We start from the raw sequence: 15685 nt of genomic DNA, 5'->3' as shown, positions 1-15685 counted from the left end.
ATAATATTATCTTTCTATCAGATTCCTGATGAAGGTTAAAAGAATCCCCAAAATAGTATATGGGAAGCTCATTATAAAATATACATCTTTGTTGTTGATTTAACTTTGTCGGTTTGCCACGACAGGGTTGTGGTGGAAAGTGGGCGCTGACTCTACGTAAGGTAGTTGAATTGGTTTGTTGTTGTTATTTTTTTTTTCAACAAATACGTATTGAACGCTTGCTGTAAGCCAGGCAATGCTGTTGGCTCCTGGTTACAGCAAACAAACAGACAAAGCAAACAAACTGTCCCGTCCTCATTGAATTTATGTTTTAGCATATGCCCCTATTCTTATCATCACCTTGTTCGTTCAGGAAGCAAAAAAAAAAAAAAAATGTTCTTGTTCTGTTTGTTTTATTTGTTGAGTGTGCATGTTGCTGCTTAAAAAGGTAAAAATCTTTCTCCATGAAACCCTAAGATTTGAGTGCTCAGAAGTGAAATGGACATGAAGTCATTCCGAAATTATAATGTCCAGAATTAACTTCTCCTTATTCTGTGTTGTTGTGAGGTATCATCACAAATTCTGCATTCCTCAGGCTTGTCCGACTTTATCTCCTGAAGTGTATTTGGGGATGTGTGTGCTGTCTTTTGGACCAGAATGAGATACTCGTAGCTCAGAGACCTCATTCTAGAGACTGATGCCAGATTGTGCACCAGAAAGGGATATGAGTCTCTCAGGTGGGGGATAAGTGCTGAGATAGGGGTGTGAGAACAGGAGGACCCAGAAAGCCTGGAATGGGGACAGTTGGAATGTGCAGACAAGAGACACCAATCAATAGCCTGGTCATGCTTTACCACTGGTTGGCTGAATATTACTTGGATTATTTATATGATACTATGAGATATAAGAAGGTTTGGGCCCAACAAATGATTAATGATTTCCACCAGAGTGATGAGAGTCGGCATGTACGTGGACTAAAAAAGCCACAAATGTCAAATGGAAAAATCTAGAATTGAGCATAATTCAGAGCTTGCTATTTGAACCACTTGAGCCGATGGCATAAAACTCAGACTCTCATTATCCTGACCTTTACAAAGGGATAGAAAGCTCAGACTCATAAGATAGCTATTGCCACGGACTGAATGCCCATGTCTACCCCCAAATTCATATGTTGAAATCCTAACCCCCAAGGTGATGAGTTTTGGAGGTGGGGCCTTTGGGAGGTGATCTAGTCATGAGGGTGGAGTCCTAGTGGATGGGGTTTGTGCCTTTACAAAAAGAGATCCCAGAGTTTCCTCACCTTTCTTGCTATGCGAGGACCAGACACTGAATCTTCTAACACCTTGATTTTGGACTTTCCAGCCTCCGTAATTGTGAGAAATATATTTCTGTTGTTTATAAGCTACCTAGTCTGCATTATATTTATTGTAGCATCCTGAAAGGACTAAAACAATTGTAAAGAATAAATTATGCATGGAACCACTTTATAAACAATAAAGTAGTGATAAGTTATAATTTACACATGGCCTCACTAGTCCATGACAGCATTTGAGAGAGAGGTATGAGATGGCATTCATTCATTACACGGATGTGTACCAGAGCCGCCGATATTTTGGGGAAAGGGAACATCGACATTTATGGGAGTGTTTCAGTGTGTTAGAACACTCACTTTTTCCTACTGATGAATAAGAATGTTTTTCCTCCCCTCTCCAGGTATTGTTACAAAGGTTTACTTCTCTTAGATTGAGGAGAAATTTTCTAGAATTAACCCCTTAGCTGTGAAATCATCTTAATAAAGTCCTTTATTCCTTTATAAATGATAAAAGCATAAAAATACACATTCAGGGCTGATGAATATTTGTAAATGTTTATTTCAAGTACACATGGAGACGATAACTGTAGACCTTTTACCACAATTTGTACAAGGCAGAACTTGTACAATAAAATGTCTCATGCAGCCACATTGTAACTCTGCTTGCATTGGTCCTACAGTACTGTTTTTTTTTTTTTTAATTTTTTTTTTAAACGTTTATTTATTTTTGAGACAGAGAGAGACAGAGCATGAACGGGGGAGGGGCAGAGAGAGAGGGAGACACAGAATCGGAAGCAGGCTCCAGGCTCTGAGCCATCAACCCAGAGCCCGACGCGGGGCTCGAACTCACGGACCGCGAGATCGTGACCTGAGCCGAAGTCGGACGCTTAACCGACTGAGCCACCCAGGCGCCCCTACAGTACTGGTTTTTAATGTTGTTTTTCTTTTTCCTATTTTTAGGATAAAGCAGACACTTTGAGAGGCACCATAAGGACAAAATTGGATAAGACCTTTTCTTGCCCTGAAGGAGTTCACCAGACTATAGTCTTCCCAAAGGCAGGAACCGTCCCTCATAATGTGATTTGGTCCTCAGTTCCGGGCACATTTCTTAGCACGGTAAAATAGGTGCTCAGCAATCCCTGTTAAATGGATGAGTTGGCGAGATAGACATGTATTTTTTTAAAAGTGGAAGAAACTGGTACGAATATTAACTAGCTATGTTGAACTTTCAAATTACCGTAAGACTTACGTGTTTTATCTGCAGGTACTAGATGGTATCTCTCATTTTAAGCGCAAATGGGATCAAGGTATAAGTTCACTTGAATAGACAGTGTAGCCACATGTGGATTACTAAATGGTTGGAGGGTCAAAAGTCAACATTCAATCAAAGGTTAACATCACCACTGTAGGATGATGCTATGAGGTATAAGAATAAATATGAAGCTTTTCCCAAAAAGTAAATAATTATCATGACAGTTTGATTATGAGAACAGAGTCATTTAATTTTGAGTTGGCATTATAGTATAGGAACAGAAATTTCACAGACCATCAGAGTTTCTACTACTTTTACAATTGCAATATCTTAGGGGTTCCTGGGTGGCTCAGTTCGTTGGGCGGCCTACTTCAGCTCAGGTCATGATCTCATGATCCGTGAGTCCGTGAGTTTGAGCCCTGCATCAGGCTCTGTGCTGACAGCTCAGAGCCTGGAGCCTGCCTCGAGTTCTGTGTCTCCCTCTCTCTTTGCACCTCCTCTACTCACACTCTGTCTATCTCTCAAAAATAAGTAAACATTAAAAAAATTAAAAAAAAAAAATTGCTGTATCTTACATTAAATTGGGATTCATTTTCTATTAGGGACAAGAGGAGAATGAGATATTTTGAGTGTGGTATATATATATATATATATATATATATATATATCCCTAATAATTTAATTTTTTCCTTATATTGAACATATACCATATATTCTTTATTGTTTCTGGATTAAAGATGATATCTCATGGATGTTGTGTGTGATTTGGGAGTGTTCCTTCTCCTAGCTTTCAAGTAACAAAATGGATATTCAATTTTTAAATCATCCACTAGTTGTAAAAATTTCACACAAACTGAAGGACTCATTGGCCAATGAAGTAAATAACTAAACATTAGAATTACAATCAATTCTTATAATTCATAGTAGCTATGTTCTATAAAGATATCACAAACACTGAACCATTGCTCTTAAGGGAAATGTTAGGTTCCCATGAGCTTCTGGTCACAAAATTTTCATCACCGGATCAATACATAACCTTGTTTTATGTATGTTTCGGTTTAAAGACACCTTAAATGATAGATATTGTTGATTCATCAACACCGAACCTGCTGTAGGAGCTATTTTCAACAGTGAAATCCACAAAACTTTTAAAAAATGCAAACAGCATGGCACTGAAAATACCAGGAGAAGGAAGCTTGTTTGCTGTAAGAGAGTGGGATGAAAAGGCAGGACACCCTTGTTCAACTTCAGGTGGGAAAATATGTAAGGTGGCTCAGACTGCCCCCGGCTCTGTGCAAGTTTGCATGTGACCCTAAAAGTGTACAGGTACTGATTTTAGAGTTACAAATAAATTTTGGCAAGTAGACAAATTTGCAAACATAAGATCCATAAAGAGTAAAGATTGTAGCTTGAAGGGTACCTGGGTGGCTCAGTCGGTTGAGCATCCGACTTCAGCTCAGGTCATGATCTCACAGTTCGCGGGTTCGAGTCCCCCATCGGGCTCACTGCTGTCAGCGTAGAGCCTGCTTTGGATCCTCTGTCCCCATCTCTATGCCCCTGCCCCACTTGTGCTCTCTCTCTCAAAAAAATAAACATTTTTTAAAAATTTAAAAAAGATTGTAGTTTTAAATAATACTTTAGTTGGTGTTATGATTACTTATAACAAAAAAACTCCTATAAGAAAAGAAATATGAAACAAGAATATGGTATTGTTTACACTTTTTTAGCATGTATTTTTCAAAAAAAAAAAAAAATCATGTCAGTCCTGAATTTAGCTAACTCATTTTCTTTTAGTTTTAACTGCCCGTCTATTTCTCTATTTAGTTACCTATTTCGGAGTTCCTACTAATATGTTCATGGATGAAACTAACAGTTTAAACGTGATCATAACTTTATTACAGGATTCTCTCTTGCAATAGTTACTGTATTTGTATACTTCAGCAGAATTTTACCATTTAAGACACATACAGAAAATGTTCTAATTTTTTTCTAATTTTGCAAGAGAGAGATAAGTCAGGACGGCATGCCTTGTTGCCTTGTTCCCATTTCAGACATTATACTAAGTAGAAATGATAAACTACAATAAATATACAGCCACAAGATCACTGACGGAATAAAATTCAGGGGAGCCTAAAATGATGCCAGGGCAGAGTCCAAAGCCAAATTTGTAGGGTTAACTAAGTATTTAAAAAAAAAAAAAAAAAAGCCAAACATCCGTAAACCCCGTTCAAAAATCTGAACCTCTTGGTTCTGATTCGCTGTCCTTAGTGTCACCCCTGCCCCAGCACAGCCCTAACTTTCTGTACAAAGAGATCCACGATTGCATTCTACTACTAGCCTGGAACTTACAATTTAAAATCCGTTCTTGCATGAGAGGAGTCCTTTTTATCTGAAATAGTTTCTAATCAACAAAGAATTATTTAGATATTTCCTTGCCTTAGGCAGAAGACAAGGCAACCTTTTGAATGCATACCCTGGGGGTGTGTGAGATTTGTTGCACTTCTTGTTTCTGAGAGGCAGGACTGGAGTCAGATTGCCTACTGTTGTGTCCTGTCCTGCCGCTGATTAGCTATGTGGTCCCGGGAAATTACTTTCTCTCTTTGCGCCCCATCTCCTTAGCCATCCAATAAGGACATCAACAGAGGTAGATGTCCTTGGGTTGTGGGATATGGGAGTCAGTATATGGAATGAGTGCCTGGCATGTCATAAGCCATTGGTAAACCTCAACCCTCATTTTATCTCATCACCAACGCTTTTTTCTGTAACCTCCATAACTGGCAGCCTCGTTCCTTCACCTCAGTACTGGACTCAGTTGAGACCAGTGTTATAATTAATTTTGGATGCCCGAATTCTGGCTGAATATTTTCGTTTTGACTGGATCGTGTTATAGGACGAAGGTTAGGAGATAGTCACTCCTGTGATTGAGTTACGTTATAGACTCCCTCTTAGCAGACCCAAGTGTCTCCTGTTGGCATTAAAGAAGATGCTGTGTTATAAGAGGGCTCCATGGATACGACCTAAGACCAGCTGCTAGTAGCTGAGAAAGGTCCCCAGGTGACAGACAAGAAACCTCAGTTCTCCAACTGCAAGGGATTGAGTTCTTTGAGTAACATGAATGAATGTTTAACAAAAAAAAGACCTTGAGCTTCAGATAAGAATGCAGTTCTACAGACATCTTGATTTTAGACTTCTGTGACCCTGCGCAGAGAACCCAGCTATGCTGTGCTTGGACCTCTGCTCTACAGAACCTGTAAAATAGTAGTAAGTGTTGTTTGAAGCCACTAGATTTGTGGTAATTTGTCGCGCGGCCTAGAAAACTAATACAATGGCCTGAGAAGTGGGAGGACTTTGGGGATGGCAACACTGGTGTCACAGTGAAAAGCCTCCCTCTTCAGGGACAGTCGACATACACATAGTCCAGATTCTCAGGGCATGGTGCATGCTGATGGCAATACATGTCCTCTTTCTTATTTGGAAACTTCAGCTCTGGGTCCTGTGGCCTACTCCTTGGTCCCAATGGCCACGTTAATGTTTCTTTCAGGAGAAAGGAAAAAAAATATATATATGTATATATATATATGTACATATATATATATGTATACATATATATGTACATATATATATATATATATGGGGGGTTCTTTATGGTCATTCCACCTTGCCAGATTACATGTCACCTCTGGACAAGAGCCACTGACATATTTTGGAATCTTGAGTCATAGATGAGAATGTAATGTAATGGCTGAATGATCAGCATCATCAAACCCATCGCATACCCAATATATACACCACTGGTTTCAAAGAGAATTAATGTCCTGTTGGGAAAACAAATGTTCCTGGAGACAAATTACAATCTTCTTCCTTCCTTTTGCCTTCATCCAAAGAAGGAGAAAGGCAAGGCCCTGTATTGTCTGTAAATGCTCTCTGCACTTGCTTGTCAAAATAGTCTGCTACAATTTGAATAAGGGACAGTTTTGAAATGCTTCCCAACTCAACATTTTCAAGGGTAATATTTTCTTTTGAGTTGACAGACAAAGCCTCCATCTGACAAATGAATGTACTCAGGAGATTATATCAATGGCTAATCCAATTAAAAATCTTTGATATGTTCAGTTATCTCTGCTGTGAATTTGATGAGCTGTAGATTGTGGAGAACTGAAAGTTATATTTATTTTCACTTAAATCTTTACTAATCATTTTTGTATTTAACTTTAGGGAAATTATTACTTCTAATTATTTTTCCTTATCTTTAGAATGAAATAAGCTAATAATAGAAGAAGAATCCTACCCCAAATCTGTTTTTTTAAGGTTAGTTTTTTTCTTGGCTATCATTTTAAGCTTAAGCAAACTTATTTTGCTAAATCAGTGTTTAGAAAGAAAAAAGAAACACATGAATGGGGCCAACCAATTGTTATATTCGTGTGTGTGTGTGTGTGTGTGTGTGTGTGTGTGTGTGTGTGTTTGACTAGAGTTATGCCTCACAATAATGCATCAATTAATGACGTTGACCCAATTTCCAATTTGTTATTTTGGCATTCTCTACACAGATCCACCAGGTAAGCAGCCCGTGTGATATAATTTTTGGCTTTCAGAAACATTGCAAGAAAAATAGGCAATGATTATTTTAGAATAAAAGCACAATTTGAAAACCTTTTTAAAATGAAGTCATTAACAGAGAAGGAGCTTCTTTAGACTGTGGGGTTTTGTTTTGTTGCTGTGTGCTTGTGTTAACATGAAAAAAGGGAGGGACAAGAGAGTATTTTATTTTATTTTATTTTTTTATTTTATTATCTTCTTTTTCATTTTATATTTGGTGTGGGGAATGCCAATCCTCAGATTTGCGAGCACACTTCCTTTCCTAGGAGAGTCATGTTTCTGACTTATAAGATGTTTCAAACTGTCTCCCTAATCTTTCCAATAAATACCAGTGTAGGAGCACCAGTGCCTCATAAGAATGTCGGAACTTAGGAATATCTGCTTATCTGCTAATGGCGTCAAGGACAGCACTGCACCTTGCCCGGCGATTTCCAAACTAGATCAATTGTCTCCAGTTCGCTTGCAAATTCAAAGTTTTAAAAAAAAGTGTTCATCTAGATCCTTTTATAAAAACCTCCAACCCTGCTTTCCTGCTTCGTTCTTAAAGTTTATTTATTTTGAGAGAGAGAAGAAAGAAAGAAAGAAAGAAAGAAAGAAAGAAAGAAAGAAGAAAGAAAGAAAGAAAGAAAGAAAGAAAGAAAGAAAGAAAGAAGGAGTGCAAGCAGGGAAGGGCAGAGAGAGAGGGAGAGAGAGAATCCCAAACAGGCTCTGCACTGTCAGCACCTCAGAGCCTGACACAGGGCTCGATCTCCCAAACCTTAAGATTGTGATTTGAGCCAAAATCAAGAGTCGGACGCTTAACTGACTTAGCCACCCAGGCACCCATTGTTTTTCTGTTTTAAATTCTACTTTGTAAAATGTTACCAGCAGAAAAACCACTTCCAGCGAAAACATTTTCCTTTATGAAGTGCTTCCCCCATGAAGAGAGCATGGCTGTGATGAGAATTCTTCTCTCCCAGTCATTTGGCTACCACAAACTTGGCCCTCCTCTACTTTGCATCCCTAAAGCTTTGCATGTGTGATTATCATAACTCCCTTTTCTGTGGGATTATGTGTAATTAAGTTTTCAATCAATTTGACTAATTAAATGGAAGCACTGTCTGTGGGCTAGGTTGGGGGACTAGAAATCTGGATTTCTGAGTATTACCACTAACTCACTAGGTGAATACAATGGGTTATTTAATGTTTCATTCTACTATGAAGGGAGTGGAGAGGAAGTATTTAAGGTCAGATCTCCAGGGTCCCATTTTTTTAAGAACCCCAAATTCCTATCTCTGTCTGAGGTTCTGTCTTGAGCCTCAGATTCAAAGTCCCAGCTGCCTCTTCTTGCAGGTGAATTTGGAACCTCAACAGGTCCATCTGAAAAGTCAGCCACAGAGGACTAGATAACCCTGGGGGGATACCGCAAGACCCTGGCTAAGGGGGTGGAGTAACATCACTGAACTGGGTTTTAGAGGCTTCACTGGTCAAATGGTGGTAGTCATAGGGAGGAGACTATCTTAAATTCATTAGTAAAGCCTTTGATTTTCCTTTATTTCTTCACTGAGCATGAATTAAGTATTGTACTGGGAAAATAGTCTTTGCTACGCCAATGTTTGTAGCTTTGGAACAAATATGAAATACTAGGATATAATTGCTAGAGGGCACCTTAGAGATACTGTAGCCCAACTTGTTCACTTTCTATAAAGAAGGGGAGGCCTATGAAGGATCAGGACAGGCTATCTCAGAAGGAGCTAGAGCTCTGTTCTTCCTTCCCAGAGCTCTTACAACTGTGACACTACCCCATGCCAGGTGTCACCAGCATTGACAGTCATGGCTGCTTGGGCCGCTAAGCATGAGCCTACTTTGCGGAAATAAGGAAACACTTGGAGCAAACACTGCTCAGCTCAATGGCCCAACAGTTGGCCACCATCTATCATCTCTTGGGTATCCAGAGAATCAGAAAGCTCAAGTGCCAAGAGCAGCAGATGTCCCATGGGACCCCTATGTCTGTATCCCTTTCTACAAGGCACATCCTTTCTCCACCCTGTGGCGTAAACGGGAGCTATAGGAGGAACATTCATGAAAAGCATGATTTCCAGAAAAACAAGCAACAATCTGAATGAGAGAGAAGAAACATATAAATACTTTCCTGGGATCCAGTATCAAAGAGCCTCCGGACTGGAAAGAAGAAAGGTCACTTTTTTTCATTTATTTTTTTTTTTATGTTAATTTATTTTTGAGAGAGAGACAGAGCTCGAGCGGGGGAAGGCAGAGAGAGAGGGAGACACAGAATCCAAAGCAGGCTCCAGGTTCTGAGTTGTCAGCACAGAGTCCAGTGCAGGGCTGGAAATCACAAACCGAGAGACCATGACCCGAGCCGAAGTTGGACACTTAACTCACTGAGCCACCCAGGTGCCCCAAGAAAGGTCACTTTTAATTCCAGCATCTTCCCTCAACTGGGCCCTTCCCCAAGAAGCCCTTCCAGGCCCCCAAACTGCAATCAGCCCCCTCACCTCAATTAACCCCTCCTACATGTGTGTTTCCTTCAGCAGGTACATTCATGGGGACCTAGCTTCCCTCCTTCACCCACCAAAGCACAAGGCAAAGTTTCCCTTACTTTAAATTCCTCAGTCTTTATTTAAATAATCTCCTCTGTATTATCATGCACTATTAATATGCTGCCTTGGATATGTTATTTAGTTATTTCCTGTGTCTTTTTCACATCACCCTGCAACATTACAAGTTCCTTGAGGGGAGAGGCCGTGACTTCTTTGGCATTTCTAACAGAACTTACTACTTAATAAGCATGCATTGGGTTTACATAAATCTCCATGGAGACGTGAGAAAAGGGTGAGTTTTGTTTGTTTGTTTGTTTGTTTGTTTGTTTGTTTTTCAGCCACTCTTTCAATGTTCCTGTCATGGTTAAACAAGGAAATAAAGGACCTGGGCCTCTGGTGACTTTAAACTAGCTCGGTATCCAAGCACCAATTCATTAAAAGCATTTACAGTTTCAAAATGAAAAGCCAATTTTTGCTAATGTTTAATTGTTTTTAAATTGTAGATTACGTGTCTAAATTTTGAAATTAGAACACATTTTTAAAAGTTAATATAGATAAGTCAATAACTAATGCAATTTTTGAAGATTGGTTTACAGTGACCCCAGAATCAATAGTTGTGATCTAGAAATATGATATATCTCCACACCAGAAATGAAACCATTTTGCTTTTCCCTGCTAAACTAATTCTTATTCCGTCATGCGTACTGCTCACAAATGTTTCAGGGAATAATATGTACTAGAGCTATCAGGGACAGGCCTGCAATGTTAAATAGTACCAAGTCAAAGATGACAAGCCTTGTCATTTAATGAGTCAGAGATCAGATACTAATATTGTATTAAAACTAAGTGACGTGCACTCATAGTTTGCTTCTCTCTTCGCTTGCAAAATGTCAGCAGAGAAGCAACAGGAAATAGAATGTGGGAAACAAAAGTTGCCCATACTTGGATGGCAATGAAACAAAATGAAATTTGTTTAATTGAAATAATGAATTGTTTAATTAAAAGAAATTCATATCTCCTATTCATTAAGATATGCATCATCAAGATTCATTTTAGAATAAAAATCTAATATCTGCTTTGGAACTTCACTGCTATGTTCACATACTTTTATATTCCAGAATAATACTGCCTGGTGGAGGAGGAAAAAAAAAAATCTGCATTTATGCTTCTCTGTGTTCTGCACATATACCACTGTCTCAAATAAAATTAACAGCTTCAAAAGAAATGCATCAGAAATTATGATTAATCTAGAGATATAAATTGCAGGTGAGAAGGAGTATGACTCAGAGAACTCTTGAAAGCTTTAAGATTTAAGTCTCTTAAAATTTACATTCATATCCACTGAATGGTGACAGATCAAGGCATCTCTAGGAAACTCTGAAGGCAGCTGGCACCTTGCATACTGCTTTTTTATGGGAACATTTAGACGAGTAGAATAAAAATTCTCTATTAAAAATAAAATTGATCATTGGAGGAAAGAAACTGATTTCAGAATGTAAAATACACACAACCACACTGTTTTCAATTCTATGTTGGTTGAAAAGATCTTACTTCTTGGTTCCTGGTAACGAAATATCAAATTATGTGGAGTGACATCTGTCTCCATTAAATAGAGTAATTTTCCAGAGAGGAACAGACTTTCAATGCAACAATAGAAGACTTGCCCGTTGACAGGAAAGAATGTTCCTTGACCTGACCATTGTTGATGGGACTCTGATGTGTTCTCCCAGGAGTGGATGGTCTAAAGCATTGATTCATTAGTCTGTTTAATCTTCAGGCTTGCTAAGAAAGAGATCCTCCTTGATTTAAAGGCTGTCAGGCTGTCATCTCAAGAGGTTCATCCCTTGTCATTCCCTCCATCCACAATCAAAGAAAATGACTCTTAGCCCTGTTACAAAGAATTAGCATAAAGAAGAAAGAAATCTAGAAATAGAACCTGAAGTTTTTACCTAGGGACATCTGCGCTTCTGTATCTACCTACTTCTACTCTCACTGTGATTTTCAGTCACTCAGGTAGATATATTCTGTCCTCAATATGAGATTACCAGTTTTTTTTAAATCTCTGTTGAAAACAACGTGATCTGGTTTGTGTTGAGTTGACAATCGCGGCTTTTAGTTGTGTAATTATGATGTTATTATTTAGAATTAAAGTTTTGATACAGGAACCCAAACACATTGCAAGGAAAGTTGAGAAGAATAGATTTTATTGGTGAGAGGAGCAGAACAGTGGTGAAGTCCAACAGGATTAACTGTTGAAGTGCCTGGAATTGACACATTTTAGATTACAACGTCGGACTGGTTGGGAATTCACATTGGTCTGTGTTCTGCTTTAAAATTTCCAGATATTTTAGGGCTCCTGGGTCACTCAGTTGGTTAAGTGTCCGACCGTTGGTTTTGGCTCAGGTCATGATCTCATGGTTCGAGCCCCTCATCGGCTCCATCCTGATGGTGCAGAGCCTGTTTGGGATTCTCTCTCTCTCTCTCTCTCTCTCTCTCTCTCTCTCTCCCTCTCTGTCCCTCCCCTGCTTGTGCTCTCCCTATCTTTTTGTCAGAATAAATAAACTTTTAAAAAATAAATAAATAAAATGAAATGAAATTGACATATCTTTTATAATTTATTAATTTATTTTATTTATTTATTTATTTGTTTGTTTATTAAGAACCCAAGTGAAAATCTACGTGCTTAGAGGCTGAATTAATGTTATGGAAATATTTAGTGTTTTAATACCAGGTGACAATGCAGACCTGGCATTGCTAAGTGGCAGATATCCATGTTTATAGAAAACCATATTTACATTTGCATGATTATATTTAGCTACCACCCAAATCCTACTGGTCGATTCTGGTTGAGATTTGTTCTATTAAAAAAAAAAAAAAAAAAGATGTATTCTATTTCTCAGTTTCCAGATCTCAATGATTGAGCTCGTTAATGTAATCACCACTCTGATTATTGGCATTGGATTGAGTGGATACTGAAACACTATAATGCTGTCTTTGCAAGTGTGATTGGAGCAAACACACTATGTACTAAGGGCTCGCACACCCTTGTTACTGGTGCAAAGTTTTACACTATGTGATCGGGAAGAACACCCCTTTGATTCTCTGCACCTTCTTTCTCAATATAGCATTCATCAAGATCAGTATTCACCAAGATTCTATCATTGGTAGTCTGCACTCCATTCTCTCTTTTAGCAGCCTCAGGCTTATTCGTGACTCCACCTTCAACCTGCCTCACCACTGTCATTTCTGCTTACCATCCATTCTATCTTGGAAGTATTCCTGTATTGGCATCCAACATTCTGTATGTTCATGTTCTTATCTAGGCTATTAAAATGGCCTCCTAACTGGACTACCTGCTTCCAGTTCTGCCCCCTTTCTAATTCCTTGTCAGAGTTTTGTGAGAGTAAATTCCTATCATGGTTCTCTCTGCTGAATATATCCTGCTTCCCCCCATTGTCCATGCATCAAGTGCACTCTTCAGCTGGATTATTATCACTGCAGCCCTAAATCTTGGCTAAACACGTCTTCATGACTGTGTATCTCTTCATACCTACACCAACGTGGGCAATGTCCCATGGATCCCTTTCCTCCCCTTGCTCTCTTTCACACTTACCCTCCACTTGAAAGGGCTCTTCCTCCATATCTTCATGTCTGCATTGTGTACACTTCAATGCCCGACAAGCATTCTCCCCCCACCCAACTTATATAAGATTCTTCGCTAGAAAAAAGTTATGCTTTTCTTTTTTATAACTCCCATGTCACCATTCACTGGAGCTTCACTTATGAAATATCATTTATACCATCTACTTAGGTTATTTATACATTAACTATAAATTTCTTACAACTGAAGTACATGTCTTTTAGGTTCTCTGACTCTCCAAAAACCCACCAGTATTTTTTAGGTTGCATACCATAGTCTAACACATGCTTAATTACAAATATTTTCCAGAATCTTTATGGTTATTATTCTTATAGCCATCTACATCTACCCAGACCAAGAGTTTTGTATTATAATGTATTTACATCTGATCTTTGACTCAACTTTGAAGAAAGGGAAGAGTATTGCCCTTTTGTAAAAAGCTGTGGGGGCATCTATTAAAGGCTGGCAAGTACATGGAAGAGGAGTTTCTTCTGGGATGAGGGGAAATGGAGGTACCTGGTCTACGTATTTGAAAGAAAAGCTTGTGGCCCAAAGAAAAGAGCACGCCTTTACCAAGATGGAGGTCAACATGCTCAAGAACACTCCTGGATGGAAAGTGTGACCACCCAATGCCTGACCACTTCACTGTACAAGAATCCATTGTGCTGTGTTTTGCTGCAGTAGAGGCATCAATTAATGTCACTACAGACTCTAGTATTAGACCCAGGAACATGCCCTTCCCCTCAAACATTGTGTGTGAGGAATTATAAATGGAAACCCTTGAGTTGGGAGTCTAAGAAGGTGGTGCAGTATTGGTGGCTATTTCTTGAAAGTTATCCCTGGGCAAGTTGAAGGAAGTTGAGTTGATGTATCTTCCCTCACACTACTACTCCCTTTCCCCTTTCCTTGTTGAATACGAAGACCAATGACCTTAAGGCAGAGCGCGGAGGGGGTGAGGTAAATTCTGGGATGACATCCTTGGGGGCTGGGTTCTCTGAAGAGTGGTGAAGTAACCGACCAATAGATAGAGAGTGGAAGCGAGAGAAAGAGCAAGAGAGAAGGTCGAGGAGCTTTTAGATAGTCACATAACGTACAGAGATAAAGTTTACAAGTATTTCCCCTCTTTCCTAACAGTTGCTTTCTAAGGAACGCCATTTTAAGATAAGGATAAAAAGAGTTAAGCAAGGAATTTCCATCCTACCTAATCAGGTAGTCATGGTAAGAAACGAGAAAAAAGAAATGTAGACCATCTGGCCCCAGACAGAGCTTAGGCTTACCCAGCTACAGGCTTGCCACAGGGAGAACTGGGTCCTCAGAGTCGAGTCACTTTTCTCCCTGGAGCACCTAAGGATTTTGTAGTCTCTGCTTTCATCCCTCCTTTTAGAATGCGATTTTAGCCATTTCTTTCAATCGAGTGCAAATGACAGGTAACAGCGTAACATGTCATTCTTCCCATGGATATCTGTATTTCAACAAAGGATTAGTCTTTAAGCTCAAGTGTCTTCCATGATGTTTCAGGCAATCTCTTAAAAACAGGGTAACATTTTAAAGACATCTGGGTTCTCATGAGATCTCTAAAATCCCTCCTGAGTGGACACATAGAGAAATAAGAGGGTCTTGTTAAGTAGACTACCCTACCCTGCTATACCTGTTTGAAGGAGGTACTGTCTTTTATGAGCCAAACAGCAGGTCCTTTGCTGAGGATAATTAGCTTAAGAGTTCTTTGCAGTAACCTGGCTTCTTTAAATGTCCTGTTAATTTTGTTTCCCATGACTTAACTATTCACCTCCTTTGTGATGCACAATTTATATCCACTTCAAAAAGACACTAAAAGTCCACTTTGTCCAACTGATGCTCCTAGACTGTTGAGTTCCAAACAATTGATTTCCAGATAAGAAAATATGAAATATCTTTAATTGACCCTTCTATGAATGGCAGGGTTTAGTGTTTTTAAAAAGGGTGTAGCTAGGAGGAAATGCCTTTTCCAGCCACTCTCTTATGCTATCATTGAAGGAGGCTGCTTTGCTAATTATTCTCAGGAAAGTGTAATGCTTGTGGGGTTCAGACGAGTGGCAAACTAAGAGACTCAAGTCTGTGCTACACAGAAAAAAAATCCAACTGATGACCTCCTACATAGCAGTCAGTGCATGCAAAGATGCAGGAGGACACAAAACTGAGAAATATCACAGCCCTCATGAAGCTGACATTCCATGGGGAGGTTGAGGCTGATTTAATTCTAGATGCTCTAACAAATGGAACAGTCTCCTGATTTAGATGGATCTGAAACAGCTTGCTCAAGACCCCTCATTTTACATAAATGCAGGAAAAATCAGCACAGTAACTAAAAGGACATCAGAAACTTGAAT

Source organism: Panthera onca, chromosome A3, assembly GCF_046562875.1.
Source record: "Panthera onca isolate mPanOnc1 chromosome A3, mPanOnc1 haplotype 2, whole genome shotgun sequence".
In the NCBI taxonomy this organism is placed as follows: domain Eukaryota; kingdom Metazoa; phylum Chordata; class Mammalia; order Carnivora; family Felidae; genus Panthera; species Panthera onca.
This window is presented reverse-complemented; position numbering follows the sequence as displayed.